We start from the raw sequence: 7478 nt of genomic DNA on the forward strand, positions 1-7478 counted from the left end.
TCTCCCCACAGTCCAGTCCCAAAGCTGATGCCATTGATAGGTTTCTGTTATGGCAGTATCCCACTTCTAGGTACCAAGATTTGTAACCATTATCTCTGGATACATAAAATATCCCAACACCTAGTGGCTTAAAGAAACAATACTGAACACAATGTGGAAAGAGGGTGGAGGAGGAGGGGAGTCTGAGGAAAAACATTAAGGAGAAAAATAGAGAGGCAAGACATTTATGGGACACAGAAATGGATTATTATCTGTTGATAATAACGTGTATAGCATCCTCAACTGGACTGGTGAGAAAGGTATTTATGTTGGCACATTCACTTTACAAGCTAAGTGATGTATAGCGATTGAATGTATAAAAGAAATGAAAAGAAAATATATTAAATAAAAAAGTATGTATAACTTTATATAGGAGACAAAGAAACTAAAACCAATAAGAGGAAGAGCCCCCAAGAAATTCGGGGCTCAGCCTTTGGATGTGAATCCACCGCGCCAGTGCTAGCACACAAATAAATCACTGTTTTTCTGAGAAAAAAAAGAAAGGAAAAAAGTAAGCAATAATTTATTTTGTTCATGAATCAACAATTAGTGCAAGGCTTAGTAGGGACAATTTGTCTCAAATATATATGTTCCCATTTGGGTTGACATGACTGGCAGCTGGAGAACCCACATTCAAGATGACTTACATAATTGGCAATTTGATCCTGTCTGTTGGCTGGGAATTCATTCAGTCAAAAGTCAGAAGCCTCTGTTCTTTTCCACATAGGCCTCTTCTCAGGTTTCTTGGTCTTCCTGACAACATGGTGGCTGGGTTCCAAGATCAATCATCCCAAAAGAATCAGATGAAAACCATGGCATTTTTCACATTTGAACCTTGAAAGTCACAGGTCATCACTTCCACCCTCCATTGCTCAAAGCAATCACAAAACCCCAACCAGTAGCAAGGGGAAGAGATGAAGGAGTGGCAAAATTTTGGAAGAGTATCCTAGCTATCCACATAAGAGAAATGAAAACCTACATCTTTAGAAAAGCTTGCACATGAAAGTTCACAGAAGCATAACTCAGAACAGACAAAAAACAGAGACAACCAAAATGTTCATTAGCTAATAAACAGATAAGTAAAATGGAAACAGGAGATCTTGTTGGATCCATTTTTGGGAATCACAGTGTGTGATATAAAATAGACAATAAATATTTGCTCAGTAGAAGTAGAAATTGCTAGAACTTTAACTTAGCTATTTTGGCAAGGGAAAAATGTAAAAAGTAATCTGAAATAGCTAATGCTACAAATGATAATCTCAGTGTATAATGTTCTTTTCAAAGGAAAGAAAATGAAGTATGGGACAACTTATGTATTTAAAATCTGTAGAAGCAGGCTCCACTATGTAAAACAACTCACACACATCTTCTCACGGAGAAATCAAATATGTATTATAATAATGAAATAACCACTAAACCAGGATATACTTATGAATATCATGAAATTATTCATAGTTATTTTTACAGACCAGTATGAACAATTAGAAGTCCCTTCACTTTTAGGGAAATAACTATGAAAGTTTGTCCCACCAACCCGAAAATAGAAGAGCTGGGAAGACACACTCTGCACTGATGTTTTTCTAGCACTGTATCAGACTATTTTGGAAATGCTTAAATGTTCCTTGTTTGAATAAGAAACCAGGAAATTGGCAGCCACCACCACCTCTAGAAAGTGCCTCTTCTTTTCTTGCCTGTAATGAGATGTCAAGGTCATGAGATATGGATGGATACACTTCCTGATTCTCAGCCTATAATGGTTAAGTGTTATGGCCTTAGTAATCTCCTGACCCAGAACTGTCCATTCTTCCCTCTAGTGAGAAGATAATGCTTATTCCATAGTAATACCTTAAAAAATTGTTTGGATTATCCCCAATATCTAGTAATTGAATATTTATTTGACTTTAGGTTGTATGTCTTCTAGAATAATATTGAGTTGAAACTCTCTTGGTTACCACATGTAATTAGAATTCTAATACACTTAATAGCAGAACCTCTCCAAAGTAAATAGTAATAATGCATTTTGGAGAGAGTACATTTTATTTGTAATGTTTCTATGTTGATAATAAATGAAATCATTTTAATTCAGAGTTCATAGGAATAGTAAGTGTAAATTTGCTTTTTTTTTTTTTTAGTTTCTGTCAACTTTTTCTTTAACCTATACCCACCATCTTAGAAGATTTTTAAAAGGGTATATTTTCTATAGTTTGCTCCAAGAGACTATTTTTTTTTTGAGAGGTTTTTGCTATAGGGCGCGTGTGCTCTCCAGACAGACAGAGAAAGACAGAGAGACAGAAAGCAAGAAATCATCCTCCAGGGGAGATGGCCATGCTGCAATCCCTTCTCTTCCATTCTCCTCTCGGGATCTTGGGCATGAATGCACACGCGCCCGGCGTGAGTTTTAAGCCACCGGTCTGGGACTCGAACCCAGTCAACTACGTGGGAGTCCAGTGACATAGCCATTATACTAACTGCTGGTTCCCTCCAAGAAACTATTTTTCAAAATATGAATTATAAAACTGAATAAAATATATACTTATACATATATGCATGAATTCTCTCTCTCTCACACACACACACACACACACAAACACACATACACACACAATACATATTCTAACTGACCTTGCTGAGAATCACTATGCAAAATGGATAGATAAACTCAATTCAGTTGTTCATTAATTCATCTGAAGAAAACAAGAATGAGTGTCCACGGCATTCATCTAAGAGGTGGACACGGAGAGCAGCTTCCCCAGGTCTATTGCCTGTCAACTTTCCAGAGTGTTGGATCTTCCATCAGAAAACTTGACCAAGTCAATACTGGCACTTCCAATTTCAAAAAAAAAAAAAAAAAAAAAAAAAAAAGTAGCTGACTTTCAGAGTTCTGTGTCTCCTCTCCCCACTCTACCCCTCAAAGGGCTCGTGTACTTACTGGAAAGACAGAGAGAGAGATTGTGAGAAGAAAAGTGAGAAATCACCCACCAGGGTTGATGGCCACATCGCAATCCCTTCTCCTCGATTCTGCTCCTGGGATTTTTGGGTATGTACACGCTCATATCCAGCATGAGTTTCAAGCTGCCAGGACTCAACCTGCGGTCAGCCATATTGGAGTTCAGAGCCTCAACCACCAAGCCACTTTCTGTGGATTTTTTATCAGAAAACAATGACCATTCAAGACCAGATGTTCAAGTTCAAGCCAAGAGGCTGGCAGAGGAGCTAAAACGTGATACAGAGGTCAGTGAGCTCAGCACTGGTCAAGGGACTGAAAATTTCAAAGCAGATAGAGAATTATTAACAAAGACAGTGCTGCAACAAGTAATACAAGATGGCTAAAATATGGATTAGAAACGTGAACATTTTTATGGTTTTCCACAGAAGAAGATTGTGGTTGAATTTAGTTCACCTAACATTGCCAAAAATTTCACATTGGACATTTGCATTCTACCATCATAGGGAAATTTGATAGTAAATCTCAAAGAAGCTTTAGGGCATCAACTAATAAGAACACATTACCTTGGAGATTGGGGCATGCAGTTTGGTCTTCTGGTAACTGGTTTCCAACTGTTTGGCTAAGGAAGAAAAACTCCAGCGCAATCCTTTACAGCATCTCTTTGAAGTTTATGTACAAGTCAATACAGAAGCAGCAGATAATGAAAGTGTAGCAAAATCAGCACACAAATTTTCCCCAGTGACTGAAATTGGATGATGTGCAAGCACTTTCACTATGGCAAAAATTTCGGAGCTTGAGCATTGGAGAATACCCTAGCATATGCAAGTGTCTAAGCGTATATTTTGATGAATATTCAGAAGAACCATTTTGTTGTGAAAAATTTCGAGAAGGCTTCAGGTTGCTGGATGGCAAAGGACTCCTACAGAAAATGATAAAAGGAACTGCTGTAGTGGTTTTCTCTGGGAATGGTGACTTCTCCTCAACATGTACTGTAATATGAAGTGATGGGACTTCTCTCTATGCAACCAGAGACCTTGCAGCTGCTATTGATTGAATAGATGAGTACAATTTTAGTACAATGGTTTACAAGGTAAAAAGCAAACAGCATTTTCAGCAAGGGTTCCAAATGGTAAGGACCATGGGATATAACTGAGCAGAAAGGTGCCAGTGAGTGCCCATTGGAATAGTGCAGGGAATGAAGAGTCAAAGAGAAGATGCTACTTTTCTGGAAGACGTCTTGAATGAGATTTGATTAAGGATGCTACAGAACATGACTTCCATTAACCGTGAATCAATTCTTTGTTGTGAAAGTCATAAGTTACATGCCACTTTTATGTCTTCCTTGATTTTTGGGCAGTGTGATTTATTATGACTATCCCTTCTTACTTGAAGTTCCTATGTTATAAATTGGATATAAGTCACAAGTCTTCATAACTTTGTTTAATTTTTAACCCTTGGAAAAAGAAGTATGTGCCATATCTAGTGTCTTATAATTCTTCCCCCCCCCCAAAAAAAAAGAGAGAAAAGAAATACCAGGATAAATGCTAAGAGAATATTAGTATCAAGGCATTCCTATAAAAAATGAGGTGGTGGGTGGTACTAGTAGCTAAAACTAAATATGTCACTTTTTAAGTATATTCGTCAAAATAGTGAAGGAGATTGGGCCAGCAAGTGTTGTTGATTGGGGAGCTAGATTCCCACATGGTCAACTGCGGTTTGAATCCCAGATCTGGCAGCTTGAGGCTTATGCTGGGCATGAGTGTGTGCATGCATGTGTGTGCATGCCCCAAATCCCAGGAGGATGGAACAGAGAGGATTGTGGCATGGCCAACCTTGCTGGGTGGGGAGGGAAGGATTTTTCACTTTCCTTCTCTGCCTCAGTCTCTCTCCAGCGAAAGCATGTGCCCTTTGGCAAAAACCTAAAAACAAAAACAACCTGAAAGAGATAAACTTCTGAAAATCTTATCATCAAACTTCTTCTGTATTAAATACAGTTTAGGCAGGACAAATTACACTATTTTAATATTTAATGGTTTAACAAAAAGTTGGAATAAAATGGTCTGTATTTTTCACTCATATTTGACTCAGATAACCAATGCAGTATATCTCCTTGGTATTTTAACATACTGCTATATACTTTTTATTTCTTTTACCATTATTATTAATATTACTTCTTGCTATAAACTAGTATTTATTGAGCTTTTTACCATATACAAGGCAGTAAGCTAGATAGCCTTATGATCTTAGACCCAATTAATCTCCCCAATAAGCAGAAGAGGTTGATGCTATTGTTACTTTCCATTTCACGCTGAAGTAAGGCTTAGATAAAAAAGTGGAAGTAGTAGGTATGGAATCAGGGCCTATCTGCCTCTGGATTGGACCTGTCCATGCTTATATGCTTATCCTTTCACTTATGTATATTTTTAGCAATATTTTCTTATATAAAAAAGTGAACATAGATGTCTTTAATGTTTTTGGCAAGCTCAGAAAACAGACTCAAACATACAGGTGAGATCACATAAAGAACTAGCTTGTTTTACTAACCTAAACTATTGAGGAAATTTCTTGAAGGGAAAATCAGAAAAAAAGATGGAAAGGTAATACTAAAATGGAAAGCACACTATAAAAGAAAGATACATTACTCTGTGAGTACCTGTGGTTAGGATTTTTCCATCATAAACGTATTTTACTTTTACTGATTCCTCCCACTGCTTTGTTCTCTTTTCCCTTTACTTTTGTTATTATCTGGAAAGTATAAAGCATTTTTTTCAAAACTTCCTTTGTAGCCAGCTTTGCTATAGTGCATTAACTGAGAAATATTTAAAATAGGCTGTTAGATACAAATCCAAAACCTGTGGAAGGATGAGCCTATTTTGGAATATGTCTACCAAATCAGGAGTGATAATTACAACTGTATACTTAACACCTACATATCTGATGAATTCCATTTTTTTCAGTGCTATTTTCCCCTCTACAAATAAGTTCTGTCAAAATACACATTCAGGGGACCAGCAGTTAGCGTAATGGCTATGTCACTGGACTCCCACGTAGTTGACTGCGGTTCGTGTCCCGGACCCAGTGGCTTAAACTCACACTGGGCGCGTGTGTGTGCATGCCCAAGACCCCAAGAGGATAATGGAGGAGAAGGGATTGCGGCGTGGCCATCCCCCCGGGGGATAATTTCTCACTTTCTGTCTCTCTGTCTCTCTCTGTCTGTCTGGCGAGTGCACGCGCCCTACAGCAAAAACCTCTAAAAAAATACACATTCAGAATTCAGATAATTATGGGCCATTTCATTAATTTTTCTTTCCCATTATGGGCATTACAAGTAGAATGGATCAACCAATGACTCACCTAAGGAATTATCGCTGACTCTAAAAAGTGTTGGGTGTCAGCAAGGTGACATCTAGGGGCTTGATTTCCATGTGGCTGACCATGGTTCGAGTTCTAGACCCGGTGGCTTGAAAAATCATGCCAGGCACATGTGCATGTATGCATGCCCAAAATCCCAAGAGGAGAATGGAGAAGAGATTGTGGAATGGTCATCCCCCCCCCTGGGGAGTGATTTCTCACTTTCCCTCACTCTGTCTCTCTCTGTCTGTCTCTTTCTCTCTCTGGTGAGTGCACACACCCTACAGCAAAAATCTAAAAAAGAAAAAAAAAATGGTCTAGGATTACACCTAACAAAGCTGTGATGTTATTTGCATTCTGCTTTCATTCCTTACAAAATTTAAAAATAACAATAATCGTAAATTATACCTAAGTAAATATAAATGCTACTAAAATTATTAACAAATGATAAAATAAGATCATAAAAAATTAACTTTGTCATTAGTTACTCATATTCAACAGTTATTTATGAAATGTTGTTTGAATAAATCTAATTGTGATGAGATTTCAGAACAAGAAATAATAAAAACATATATGCTCAATGTTGAAATTAAAACTCTTGTCTTCATAAAAGTAGAAGGGGAAGGCACTAGTGAGTACCTACACTGAATCTATACTAACGTTCAGTCAGGGTAGACTTGAATTAGTTAACTTGAATAAGCGTGTTTTGACAGAGAGCAGAGAGCTTGCCAGCACTCAAGAACAGAGGATGGGATGGGAATATTGGGAAGATGTCTGTTTCAAGTGCTTTTCACCCGCGGTCGAAACCCATAGAGTTGTGACTGAAAACAGAAATGACCCAAGATGTTTTCATGAGAGATTCATGTGAGAAAGTTGGGCCATAAGCAATGCTGCTTTACTGCCAAGGCAGTAGGGGAGGGAAGGGTGACACGACAAAAGAAGCACTCTCTCCACTTCCTTCAGCATGGTGTCTTCATAACTTTGACCAATCTAGGACTCCAGCGGAAGAGCAGGGAGGCACTAGGGCCTGCCCAGAGAGAGCAGGGGAAGAGGAAAGCACTGGGGATGGCTCTGTAAGGATGTTGTGAAGACACATGAAGAACTACTGCAGACCCCCAGTATTCATGGATGAGGTTCAGCA

At 38.3% G+C, this 7478-nt stretch overlaps 1 pseudogene; it reads left to right on the forward strand.

Moving 5' to 3' along the window:
* Positions 1-4358, forward strand: part of LOC102480412 (putative arginine--tRNA ligase, mitochondrial pseudogene) — a 27604-nt pseudogene extending 23246 nt beyond the window's left edge.
* Positions 4359-7478: the final 3120 nt, after the last annotated feature.

The sequence above is a fragment of the Tupaia chinensis genome, unplaced genomic scaffold (genome assembly GCF_000334495.1).
Source record: "Tupaia chinensis unplaced genomic scaffold, TupChi_1.0 Scaffold000322_1, whole genome shotgun sequence".
In the NCBI taxonomy this organism is placed as follows: Eukaryota; Metazoa; Chordata; class Mammalia; order Scandentia; family Tupaiidae; genus Tupaia; species Tupaia belangeri.